The sequence below is a fragment of the Pteropus vampyrus genome, unplaced genomic scaffold (genome assembly GCF_000151845.1).
Source record: "Pteropus vampyrus isolate Shadow unplaced genomic scaffold, Pvam_2.0 Scaffold8, whole genome shotgun sequence".
Classification (NCBI taxonomy): Eukaryota; Metazoa; Chordata; class Mammalia; order Chiroptera; family Pteropodidae; genus Pteropus; species Pteropus vampyrus.
This window is the reverse complement of record NW_011888789.1, coordinates 16110607-16123789: the sequence shown is the minus strand read 5'-3', so window position 1 is coordinate 16123789 and position 13183 is coordinate 16110607. Positions and strand designations below refer to the sequence as shown.

Below are 13183 nucleotides of genomic sequence, written 5' to 3'. Positions count from 1 at the left end.
ATCCTCTTTATATATTAGTACATCTATTCACCCTTAAAAAACTTATGCTGTGTAAGGTTTCTTTAAAAAGCACACCCTGTATCTTAACAGGAAGTTTCAGATTAATAAACAGCTGACAGAACAAACTAAATAGCATCTAATGAATCACCAGTTTATCGTTCAATTGCTGCTAACTAGACAAAGGGAGAGAGTAAAGACAGAGACAAAACGTTATTCTTCATCAATAGAGGATTTTTCAAGATGCTCGAAAGTTCTGGGTATCAGGGCATTGTATATTTTCTCATACTGTGGTGAACATTCAGGTACGGGGGGAAAAGCCTTTAAAAATTAATTTGGGAGGCTATATGAATTCAGAAACTGGATTAATACCAAATTTGTGGCCACAGAATATCCACCACACCCTACTTCATCTACTTGTGTAACATAGGGCTTTGCATGTGGTGTATACTAAGTTTTTAGTTGCTATTTATGAGAATATGATGAAAACATAGACAATGCATTTTTTTTGTAACCACTGGCTGCCTGTACTTCAATAGAACTAAGTGGGGGTTGTTCATAGTTTGAAAATCGAAGAGCTCAGCTGCCCATCTGCATTACAGAGCTGAAGGCCTAAAAGCCACAGCCCTGGCCACAGGCTGTGTGTACCAGATGCCTCTATTTGAAGCTTTTCATCTCAGGAAAAAATGTTAACCTTCCAGCACCTTGGAAGGTTAGATTTTATTGAGAACTCCCAATGACAGCTTTCACTTGGAAAGGTACATGTGGTTAAAGGAAGCAGAAGGAGATGAGAGGTGGGGACAATATGCAAGGTATCATGGATAGATTATACATCAAAATAAGACTCTGACCCACAGTCTCTGCAACGACCAATCCAAAATGGCCCAGATTTGATCAACAAACTCAAACTTCCCTAATGTTTGCCCTGCCAGCCCTGTGCTTGCAACTCAGGACCAACCAGAGAAAGCCAAATAGACTTCCCAAACCAACCACATAGAAAGCTTGCCTCTAGTTTTCCCAGGTCAACAGCCTCCAGTCAGGGCCTACCTGAAGCCTTCTCTGTTTTCCACTATAAACTCTGCCGTGGAGTCTCTGTCCAACACAAATGATGGTGACTGACAGCTGTGCCACAGCAAATTCTGAATAAATAGCCTCTGCTAGTTCTCATTTTGGTGGTCTGCGTGGATTTTCATCCTGAGTGTCCTTGAAGCGTCTGAGAGCCCACTACGTGTGACGGAAAGAGGACTTAGTGTGGGGGTTGAGATGGGGAGGTGATATCTAGAATTGGAAAGCGGGGAGCTTTCAAGTTCACTGGGAGTAGCTGGGAGTGCAGGTAAAAGGCACAGGATGATTCTTCTGGCTGGGACCTGGGGGCTGCTGGGGAAAAGGGGAAGGAGACTAAGAAATGCGTCCCGCAGTGGGCCAGTGGTGACAGGGACGGAAAGAGGGATGCATGCAGCCTGTGAGTGGTGCACGGTGGTGGTGGAGGCGGTGGCCTTGCGGGAGTCGACTGGCTGAGCTACAATGAGGCCTAGCGGGGAGTGTGGGACCCGAGCTGCAGGAGCACACTGTTCCGGCGAGGCCAGACTCCACCACCCAAGCCCTCTACCGTCCTGGAATGCATGCGGGTTCAGCGTCCTGGAATGCATGCGGGCTCAGTATCCCGGAGGTAGCCGCCCATCCCGTCACAGGAGCCTATGCCCTGCAGGGGACCCAGATTTGCCAGCGGTTCCAGAACACAGAAGTCGCAGTGGAACCTCTGCCCAGCTGAAGGGAGTCACTCTGCTACTGCTGAAGGTGACACTCCTGGTGCCGGTGACAGCTTCAGAGACTGGAGCAAGGAGGAACAGCTCCGTAGCCTGGAGAAGCATGTCAACAAGTTCTCTAAGCGGAGGAGGTCCCCGTGGTGGACCTCATGGGAGGTGACATGGTAAGATCCCTAGGGCAATGTGTCTGCCATGACCTGAAAATGGACGAGTGTGCCCTCACAGGGCCCTCCGAGATGGTGAAGATGGAGCAGACCCATGACTCCATCCTACTGTCTTGGTCCTCAGTGACTGGCGACTACAGATGGCCTTAACTGGCAGGTGGGCCTCTTCGAAAAGAAAACAGATTCTCATAGAACCAGAGTGGACAAACAGTCCAAGATAGTGAAGGCAAAATGCAGCTGATAACAGATGTTAGTAAGGCCAAAGAACAGTAGATTCTACAAGACGCAATTATCCATGATGACAATTGCAGTTTGTTAATGGCAATCCTCACTTAATCTTCTTAATGACAAACTCTTCATGCTCATGTAGCCATAACTCTCTTCGGTCCTCAGTTCAGTCATCTGATCCCAAGAGGCTTTAATTCCTCCAACACTTAGGCCTAATCTCATGCAAATCAGTTGTGCTCCAGCAGCCAGAGAAAGCCCTCAGACCTGCTATTCCAAGCAACTGAGTCGCTGGAGGATCTGAAAGGTGGATGCCTGGGAGATAGGATGGAGCACCCACGGTGTCTATTACAGGGTATGCCTTGTACCACTCACATCACTGATAGAACAGTTCACTCTGTTCTGTCATTGTGGTGGCCAGTCACAATATTTAAATATATAAATAAACAGATTTTCTTCAAAGTTCGATAGGAGAGTTAGTGGGACATGTACGGACCCTGCTGTTCAGTTGGTGCTAAAGCCATAATTTATACTTGACTCTTTCTTCTAACATCCACTTTAGACCCCTCTCATTCTTGGCCAGTAGTTTCTCTAGTCTAGGTTGCTTGCCCCATAAGATAACCCAGACCCTCATCTCTGAGGAGTCTGAGACTGCCCCCCTCTCCTTACCATGCCTTTGTCATAGCATGGAGGCTGCAGTTGTTCGTGTATTTCTTTATTTAGAACTCTAGGTATACAGGGATCAAGATGCATCCAGGTAAATGCTTGAGTTTCAAATGTACGTCTTCCTGCCCCATTACACAACAGCTGTTCTATCCCCTCATCATAATCATAGTAAATTGCCTATAAAAAGTATAGTAAATACTTTCTTTGCCAGATAGTCTACTGACATGAGGAATCTGAACTGATTAGATTTGGGTTATAGCTTAGGTTTAGAGAAATTTTACAATGTTCGATGTTAGAAATATCTCACCACTTTTCTCTTCCTTTCAGGCAACAAGAACCTCTAGCCCAGCAGAGGTAAACGTTTTAGGGATAGGATGCACAAATTCCCCATTCTGATCACCAGGAGGGATGGTTAGAGGGGCTATGCTTACTTCTACCTCTTGGTTCTGAGATCCATGCTTTCTAGCAAACTATAAAGAAATAACATGTTATGATGACCTTTGGTTCAAAATATATCATACCTCATCTAGAAGGACAGCTCCCCCAACCCCAAGCAGATTCCTTAGGCACACTTTTAAGAGGACATTCTAACACTCTATCAGGCCAACAGCTTCTAAGTGATGTGGTACATGACATGCCCAGTGGATTTCATAGTCATGTATACATTTTCACAACTCACTTGCCATAAAGTAGGCCCCTTGGTCTGAGGCAATGTCAGGTGGGACCTACTGTATTAAATCAGGCCCTCTGTGAGACCTCAGATAATGGTGCTGGCCAAGATACTGATATATTTCTGTTTTTTCTTAGAGCATATTTCTTACTCCAGGAAAGGGAAACCCATCAATGGGAAATATATCAATAAGGCTGAATTAAGGAGAAGGACATAGTCCAATATAATCACCTGCCGTCAAACGGCTGATTGGTCATCTTGAGGGATGAAACTATATACTGTGGGCGCTGTGGTAAAAGCATGTTGAATATGCAACTAGTGTATCAGACTTTTGGCAGCAGTGGTAGCTAGATCAGCCTTGGTGAGAGGGAGTCCATGCTGTTGGTCTCATGCTTAGCATTCATCTCTGCAACGATGGCCTTTTTATGGTTCAAATTCATTAGTATATATTTATTCATAACAACCTTCACAAAATTTTGAAGTGTCTGTATTTTCATCTCTCTTTTTCCTTTTTATATATCTTTCTTACTAGTCTTTTTTCAAAAACCATCTGCTGTTTTTGTTAATCTGTTGCTATTTTTCGCTTCTATCTACTTAATTTCTGTCCTTTTTTTTTGTTTCCTTTCTTGATGTTTCTTTGTGTTTGCTCCATTGCTCTTTTCCCAAACTCTTGAATTGAACAGTTTGCTTATAATTTTGAACCTTTTAAAATTTCCTGTTCAACATATTTAAGGTTATAATTTTATCTGAAAGTATTTCTTTAGCTGTTCCACATATTTTAACACGTACTGTTTTCATTATCCTTTAATTACAAGCATTTATTAATTTACTTTATCTCCTCTTAAAACCAAGGCTTACTTAGTAATGTGTTATTATATTTCCAAACATTGAAGATTGTTTTTAAAAAAGTTGTCCCTTTTCTATTAATTTCTAATTTGACTGAATATACTACAGTTTCTACTTGAATAAATCCTAAATTGCAAGTTCTCAGGGACACTTCCTGTCCCGAGCCTCGGCAGACACAGCAGCATTTCCTTATCCTCTTCCTGGGTGGACTTAGCCCTCCCAGCCTGGCTTGTGTGAGGGGCTCACTCATACCTCTGTGGGCTGTGGGCCAAAAGCTTCATCTCCTGTCTCCCCAGGGCAGCGATGGCCTCAGGCAAAGCCACCCTGGTTGTCAGCAACCCTTTCACTCTTAGCACCTGATCATTGCATTTCCTCTTCTGCAAGCTCAGTCTTATTTTGCAGTTTGCAATGCAGCATTGTAAAGAGTTTGAAGTAGGAAGATTTTTAGGTAATCTAGTCTCCTGTATTGCTTGTGACTGGAACAAGTTCAAAAAATACAGATAGGTATAAAATGAAAATCCACGTTGGTAATCTTAGTCTCTAGAGCTAACAGCTGTGAACAGTGAGGTCTCTTTCCCACAAGACTTTTCTCTAAGCTTATACAGTCCTGTGTGTTTGGGAGAGTGGTGACAGAGGGCCCAGATTCCTAGGCTCAGCTCTGTCGCAAACTACCTGTGTGACTTTGAGAAAAATCGTTAACATCTCTAGATCTGATTTGCTCCTTTGGGAAACGAAGGGGCTAAGGAGACGCTCAGATGTAGCACTAGTAAGCTCATTTTTTCTCTGACTTCTTTCTTACTTTGTCCATTTTTGGTTTCTGCATTTTTTTTTTTTCATGGAAATAGTCTGTGGTTAGTAATGTACAACTTCCCTATAATTCAAAAGAAAAAATAAGAGGATTCACGCTATGTTCAAGATTCTTTTAAGCACTAAAAAAACCTCTATGTTTATTTCTATGAACAGTCCCGATAACCAAGACAAGTAGTTCCCAAACCTAATGTACATCAGACTCACCTGGAGCACTCGCTAAAAAGGCAGATTCATGTTAAAAATATAGTCCCCTTGGTTTTGAAAATAAGAGCCCTGGCGGATGTCAGTGAGCAGCCAGTGGAATGCGGAGCAAAGTTCTGGCCCTGGGAATGTGGCCTCGCCAGCGGCACCAGGACTGTACAGTGCCACTGCTTACGTCACTTTTGAAACCGTTTGGCATGTGGATTGTGAAGTCTCCACGCTAATCTTATGCTAGATCCTTTCTCTTCCTGGGCCTCAGCTGCTGCTTCTGTGAAATGAAGGTTTGGATTCTGTTCCAACATTCTACTCCTTCATAATCCAGCTACAGTGCTCTCTTGTACCAAAACCTGTCCTTTGTAGTAGGACATCTCTGCCCAGAGCTGCAGAATTCTCTGCAGTATCCTGAGGTGACACTTGTCTCTCAAATCCTATGCTCCTGAGTTGTGGTTCCATGGGCCATCCTGAACTCTTCCTCCTGCCTGAAGGGAAAAGATTTGGTCATCACACTTATTCCAAGGGGTTGGTCTGTCTTTCCTAGGGACTTTTACATTTTCAAAGAGTCCCTCAGGCATGGGCATTGTTTAACCCAAAGAATGAAATTATCGGTAAAATTAAATACCTGGTTGGCTGATATATGGGAGACTGGAAGGTGGCAGGTGAGTGTTGCTTCTCTTTATTTCAGATGTACCCCTTAAATGACCACCCGTATTCCCTGCAGATGAAGAAAACCCTACGTGTCTATTAATCTTGCATCATTAATTCATTCTACTATGAATGAGTCACAGTCTCTGTGCTCAGCACGTTTAAAGTAGGCTAAGCTAAGCTAAGCTGTGATGTTCAGTAGGTTAAGTGTATTAAATAGATTTTTGATTTATGATATTTTAACCTTACCACGGGTTTATTAGGACATAATCCCATCGTAAGTTGGAGCATCTGTATTTTACTTTCCTCTTACTGCAAACAAATTTAATTATTCTTTGAGGAATTTCTGAGGCCCAAATCATTAAATAATTAGTGACTTGAATGAACACTGTTTTCAGACTCCTTTGCTACTTCTTTGTCTAGAAAATGAAAGATGCTTCATTTCATATGACTTACCCGCCTTGGGGAAAGGACCAGGTTATACCCGTTAATGACATCACTGATGATTAGAGAGGGAGGCAAGGGTCTCACCAGTGATGTCTCTCCACTCAGCATGGTCCCAGTGCTTTTTATAGGGGATTGGGGTGTGTGTGTGGTGGGGGGGACTGGGGGCGGGGCAGGAATGCAAAGATATCTGGGCACCTGATCATAGCTAAAGTCTGGACTCTGGGTTTGAGGAACTAGTCCATCTCTGCAACTTGGCCCACTTTAAAGCTGAGCAAAATGATTCAGAAAAGTGAAAGGTCACTAGACATGATGGGTTCCTCCCCTTTTTCCACACTAACTGGAGAGTTAAGAATAATACAGAGGCGTTGAGGCGTTGTACCAGGAGTATGCACTGGAATCACCTGTGGAATTTAAGAAAACACAGATACGCAGATCCCACCCAGATTTATTGATCTGAGCATTTGGGAGTGGATCAAAGAATGCTGATCTTGTTCCAAGCTCTAAGGGTGATACTGATGAGTACCTCTGGTTAAGAACCACTCACTGCATTATCATATGCTCTGTTCATACTTAAGTTGTTTGGTTTACTTGGTTCATTTGTTTCCCTCCTTTTAGTCAGTTTCCACTAACACAGCATGTCAAAAGCCACCATCTTGGTGCTTCGCCAGGATTACTCGCAATGCTTACATTGATTAGCTAACTTACCCTCTATTGAGGATTGCACTGATGTCCCACCTGGCCTCTAATGATTGCCTTGTCTGTAAGAGGATCACATGACAATGCTGTTGAATTCTATGATGAAATCCTGGGCGTGTGACTCTGTCCTTGAACAAACTCAGAAAGTAAGGTTTCTTTTCGGACTGTAGGATGTGCACTTGGGCCTGGAGCAAGCAGCTTCAAGAGCCTCTGTAAGCCTAGAGTGCCGCCTGCTGGAAGAACTTTTTATTTCATGCAATTTTAGTAAGTTGAATGTGATTAACCAGGAAAAGCACAAAAATATAAAAGCAGTCAGCCAACCCCATCCGTTCCCATATATTGTAGGCAAATAGAGGCCCAGCCTATAAAGAGAAATTCTGCCAAAGGGAGAGAGGGATGAGAGGGGTGGAGAAAGGGAGTTAGGAAGGAAGGAAAATAGATAATTGCACTTCAGTTAGGCAGTCATTAAGTTAACTATTGTACAGATACTATCTCTAAAACCAATGCATAGGTAAACAGTTTTATGAGATGCCTGGGAATAGCAGTACCAATATTATATAGAAAATATATGCCCATTAAACAAAAACATGAAAAGCAACGTATTAAAACCTGTGGACCTGCTCCGCAATCAATAAATATTACATTTTATGCCAACAAGAGGCTCTAAGCCAATCAAAACTGGTCTCTGCTCAATAAGTCTTGCTTAAAATAACCACAAGGAAGTTATACAGACCTAGGAACTACTCCAGCTAAAAGCAAAAATGATGGGCTCTGACAAGTTTTGAGGAGAGAAAAAGGAAGGCACAGTTTCAGAGTCATCTGGCAAACAATAGAAATAGCTATTATACACTTAGGAAAATTTTAATCTTGGAATAAGCCAGAAACCTTAAACAAAACACAAATAAAGATCCTGGAAATTTTAAGCTGGGATTTTTCGTCTATGACTATAAGCAGCTGATGCAGCCCCTAGTGTGGGGTGCCATCATTACCACCAGTGTCACCCACAGCAGTGATTTTTTTGAGAATGACACTGCTATGTCTAGGTATAGGTATAAGAATAAAACCTAACTTTAAAAAATGAAAATGTTTTACTTCCTCATTCCACATCTAGTAAAGTCACTCATTCTGTTTTTTCTTTTTCGGTTGCATAGATTTTCTAAATACAATAACCACATTACTGCTAAAGACAAAGCCGATAATGCCATTGAGAACAGAATGGGCTGGGGAGGGAGAACATGTCAGAATTTTTCAAAATGAAGAATATTTGGCTCTTTAGTGCATACCAGGAAAATCTAGTCTTTCAATGGTTATTTAAAATTTCTACAAAGACTGAGATTCCTGTGAAGCCCCTATTGTGTGAATATCATCCCCTGCCTCTAGGATTGGGCCACTTTATTTGTTCAGAAAGACCTGGACCTTCCTCAGTTTCTTCAGCATGACTCGGTAGCTTAGGACGTGTGCTATTTAATGCTGGTGGCCTAGCAATTCTAATTGAAAGAAAAGGCAAAGGCAGACGTTGGAAATAACTTTAAAGGTGAAATCTATGTATAATTGCATTTCTTTTCTTCCTCTGCCACTCTCACCGTAAATGGTTCTAAATGTCAGTGTGGCCTAATATAAAGAACATGAGCTTTGAAGTGAGGGAGACTTGGGTTCAAATCCCAGCTCTGTCGTTTATTAGCTGGGTGACTTAGAAAAATGTAGTTCATCTTTCTGAACATATTCATTTCTCCTCTGAAGAATGGGAATAATACGGTGCCCACTTCATAAGTTCTACGGAACAAGTTATGGAAAGTAAACGAAAAAATATGATATGCCTAGCTTGGTGCCAGGCTCATAGAAGGAACCCAAAGAATGAGGAAGACAATGCCCCTGCAGATAAGGAGTTAATGTAAGAGATGGGGGAAGAAAATTGTTCATACTCTTCTACTTTGCAGAATAGACATGGCCTAAGAACCGAGAGAGGGTAAAAAGGCACACGGGAACAGAGGACCTGAACAGACCTAAAGAGCCATTCACTCTTGAAAGCTGTTTGTAAAAAGTTCAGGCAGGGTGGCTATTCTGGCATTCACACTGTCCCTCTCCAGTTTGTCCCTGAGCCTCCTCAAGGGGCGTTATTGGAAACAGTAGCTCTGCAGGTTACACTGAAGTCTGGCCTTGACACTGCCTGGGCTTACAGGCCCTGTAGCTGAGGAGGTGTAAGGAAAGACTGAGGTTTCCAGAATAAAAGGCTCAAAAGGCCCAGGATAAGGATGAAAGATGGGGTCTTGGAATATTCACTGAGCTACCTGTTTCCTTGCCGTCCTTTCAATCACCTCACACAACGTGTGGGATGTGGTAGACATTTAATGTGTATTTGTAAAATGGATTCTCTGGTCCAGAGCACAAGGGTGAGCAGAGAAAGCCAGACTCTGGGCAACTCTGATGCTTCCTTTTCCTCTGGCCACTCAGGATGGTGACTCTGGGTGGTAATGGCTTCTGAGGCAGATATCTAGACCCTGGGAAGATTATTTATCCCCCACTGAGGCTCAGTTTGTTCATTTGTAAAGTGGGAATAATATTTTCACAGAGCTGTTGATAGGATTAAATTAGGTAATATATACTTAATACAGCAGAGGGCCTAGTGCATTGTAAAAACTACAGAAATGCCGGCATTTCGGTTGTCATCTTCACTATAGTAATATTATTAGTATTATTATTATTCTGACTTCCTGCCACTCATGTTGTTCTAGACCACTGGCTTTCCAATCTCAGAGTACTCCCAGGCATAATAATCAATCTTCTTGAGTGTAGAAACATTTAGAGTCACGGCTCAAAGCTTTCTCCATCCTCTAATAAGCTGTTCCAAAAACAACGTGTCAGCAAGGCCATGCTCCTCTTGAAACCGGTAGAGAACAATCCTCCCCCGCCACTCCCTAGCTTCCAGCGGGGTTGTCAATCCTTGGCGTTCCTTGCCTCACAATTTTATCGCTCCAGTATTTGCCTCCATTGTTATGTAGCGTTCTCTCTGTGTGTCTGTGTCTGCACATGGCACTGTCCTCCCTGTGTGTGTGTCTCTTTCTCCTCTTCTCATAACAGTACCTGTCATATTGGATTAAGGGCCCAGCTCTACTCCAGTACAACCTCATCTTAACTAATTATATCTACAACAGCACTATTTCCGCGCCCCCCCCCCAAAATCATATTCTAAGATACTGAAGATTGGGACTTCAACATATTTTGGGGGGGAACACAATTCAATCCACAACATTTAGTAAAATATTTCATGTGTCATGGGAACTAAAATTTGCATTTACTAAACAAAAATATTGTACCTTAAAGTTCATACTCTGTTTACTCTTAATTTTAAGAAACATGTTAAAAACTCCAACTGGCCACGTAGAACGACAGAATTGAAGGACTCACCTCTGTTTATTTGTCTTTATCACTTATTTGCTATCTTTATTTGAAATCCAATGTTTAAATGAAGTATAACTACCAGAGTTGGAGACACAATTGTGCCCCCAAGTAAACTTATTCTGAGTGAAAGCATGTAGCTGCATCCTCATGTATAACTGATAGAGTTGCCAGACAAAATACTGGGCGCATGGTTAAATTTGAATTTCGAGTAAGTGATAATTTTTTAGTATGTTCCAAATGAGTATGAGACATAGATATACTAAAAAATTATTCATTGTTATTGAAAACTCAAATTTAAGTGGCATCCTATATTTTTATTTAATAAATCTGACAATCCTAACTGGGAGATGTCTGAATTAACTTTTGTGTTGGATACAAGGTTTATGAAAGGATAAGAAACAAAAATATGGTAAGTTAAACTTTTATTATTATATATTATTATTATCATATCCTTACGTTATCATTATATGTTATTAAAATTTAATAGTAAGCACAATAATTATTTGGAATTCAGACCTACAAAGGAATTTTTCAGGAAAGAAAAATTTAGACATTATTTAGAATTGCCAAACAGTGATAACAAAAAGCAACCTAACTTTTAGTCGGTTTCATAAGGTTTTATAATTGTTTTTAAATTTTCTACAGAAAATGCACTTTCTTAATGTCTGCACATGCGACTGGCCTTGATAGGCCACTGACTGAGCATAGCAAAAATCATATATTGATAGGATGCTTTGCAGTTTCTAAAGCCCTCTCTCACATCCATTATTTAATTCAGTACTTGCAACAGTCCCTTGGATACAGAGGTGGTTAGAACAATTGTGAAAATGAGTGAGTGTGTGTGACTGACCTACTAAGCCATGCACTTCCTACAAGGCAGAGCTAGGACTTAGCCCTGTCTTCTGACCTTTTATTGAAAGCCCTTTCTCCCTGACGCTTTGGTTCTAATGCTGGTTTTCCCACACACTAACCTAAGTCAAGTCACTTTACTCTCTTGGACTCAGTTTTCTCATCTCTCCAAAAGGAAAGAGTTGGCCCAGGTGATTTTTGAGATGCCTTTCAGCTCTGAGATTCTACAGCTCAGACCTTGGGATGGGGCCATGTGCAAGCATTCATTCACCGTGGGCGGGAGCAAGAGAGGAGAATCAGGACACAGCCAAGGGAAAGTGAGGGCAGGTGTGGAAGCATCGCAAATGTCACTTCCTTCATCATTTGGCCTCAGAGCAGTAAAGTGCCTTCATGTAAACAGACCACAGTCTGCCCCTAAGACTTGAGAATGGTACTAAGGAAGGGTTCTGAGAACTCACTTTCATCAATTCACACACATGCGCAAGATCTGTATGTACACACACACATACACACCCAGAACAAGAGGACCAAGATTCTTTCCAGATAGTATGTGACACTCTCATTCTGGACACTCCACAGTTTCCACCACCAGACAGCATGCTGTGGATCTGAAGCTCCTGCTGTCTAATTCGAGGCGGGTCTGACCTAATCGACACATGTGTGATCCAGCTACTCGATCTCTAGCATGGAAATTTACCATGCCTGCATGGAGCTTTACTGTGCCTGAATACAATAGGTATCTCTGCCACTGGGTTATTGAGTTTTAATTATTGCCTTGGCGAAGTGTTATGACATTATGTTGGTGTGTGCAGAGAAGGTACGGAAGTGTGTTAGGCAGAAAAAAGACAGGAGGATAGGGCAGCGCCCTCAGTGGTCCCCCAGATCTGTCTCTTGCTTCAACAGTGTTTGGACGGAACAGACTCAAGGACACCCCTTCTTCCAGCCTCTGACTAACCTTCAACCTCTTTTCCAGTTGTGACCTTGAGAACCTGCTCAGCCATCCTTGGCTTCTGAGACCAGCCAACTCTGTTTTTTGAGCTTAACTCCTTATTGCCAAACAACCACAAGCTCTTAAATCCATCAGAATTTTTCCACTGATGTGGAGGCTGCTGTCAATCGCCTGGTCAACCTGCATCTGCTGGCCTCCTGCACTTACCTCTCTCTGGGCTTCTATGCTGACCGCGATTATGTGGCTCTGGAAGACGTGGGCCACTTCTTCTGCAAGTTGGTTGAGGAGAAATGCGAGGGAGCCCAGCATCTCTCAAAGATGCAAAGCCAGCATGGTGGCCTCATCCTCTTCCAGGACCTGCAGAAGCCTTCCCAAGATGAGTGTGGTAAAACTCAGGATGCCAATGGAAACCACCACGGTCATGGAGAAGAACCCGAACCAGACCTTTTTGAATCCGCATACCCAGGGTTCTGCCCACGCAGACCCTCATATCCGTGACTTAGAGGAGGAGGTGAAAATCATCATCATCAAGAAGATGAGTGACCACCTGACTAACCTCTGCAGGCTGGCCGGCCCCCAGGCTGGGCTGGGCAAGAATCTCTTCAGAGGCTCACCCTCAAGCATGACTAGGAGCCTTTGGAGCTCAGAGGTTTTAGAGGGGCTCCTCTGCACTCCCCCTAGGGTTGGTCTTGTGCCTGAGCCTCTCCCTGCAACCACTAGGCAGCCTTCTAACCACCCTGGAGCCCTCTCCATGCCTTGGACCAAATTGAAACATTAAAGCTTTTTGCAGCTGCAGAAAGGAAGGAAGGAAGGAAGGAAGGAAGGAAGGAAGGAAGGAAGGAAGGAAGGAAGGAAG

General features: G+C 42.8%; 1 pseudogene; it reads left to right on the top strand.

Moving 5' to 3' along the window:
• The first annotated feature begins 1694 nt into the window (after nucleotides 1-1694).
• LOC105301034 lies at nucleotides 1695-12957 on the top strand (annotated as a pseudogene).
• The last annotated feature ends 226 nt before the right edge of the window (nucleotides 12958-13183 follow it).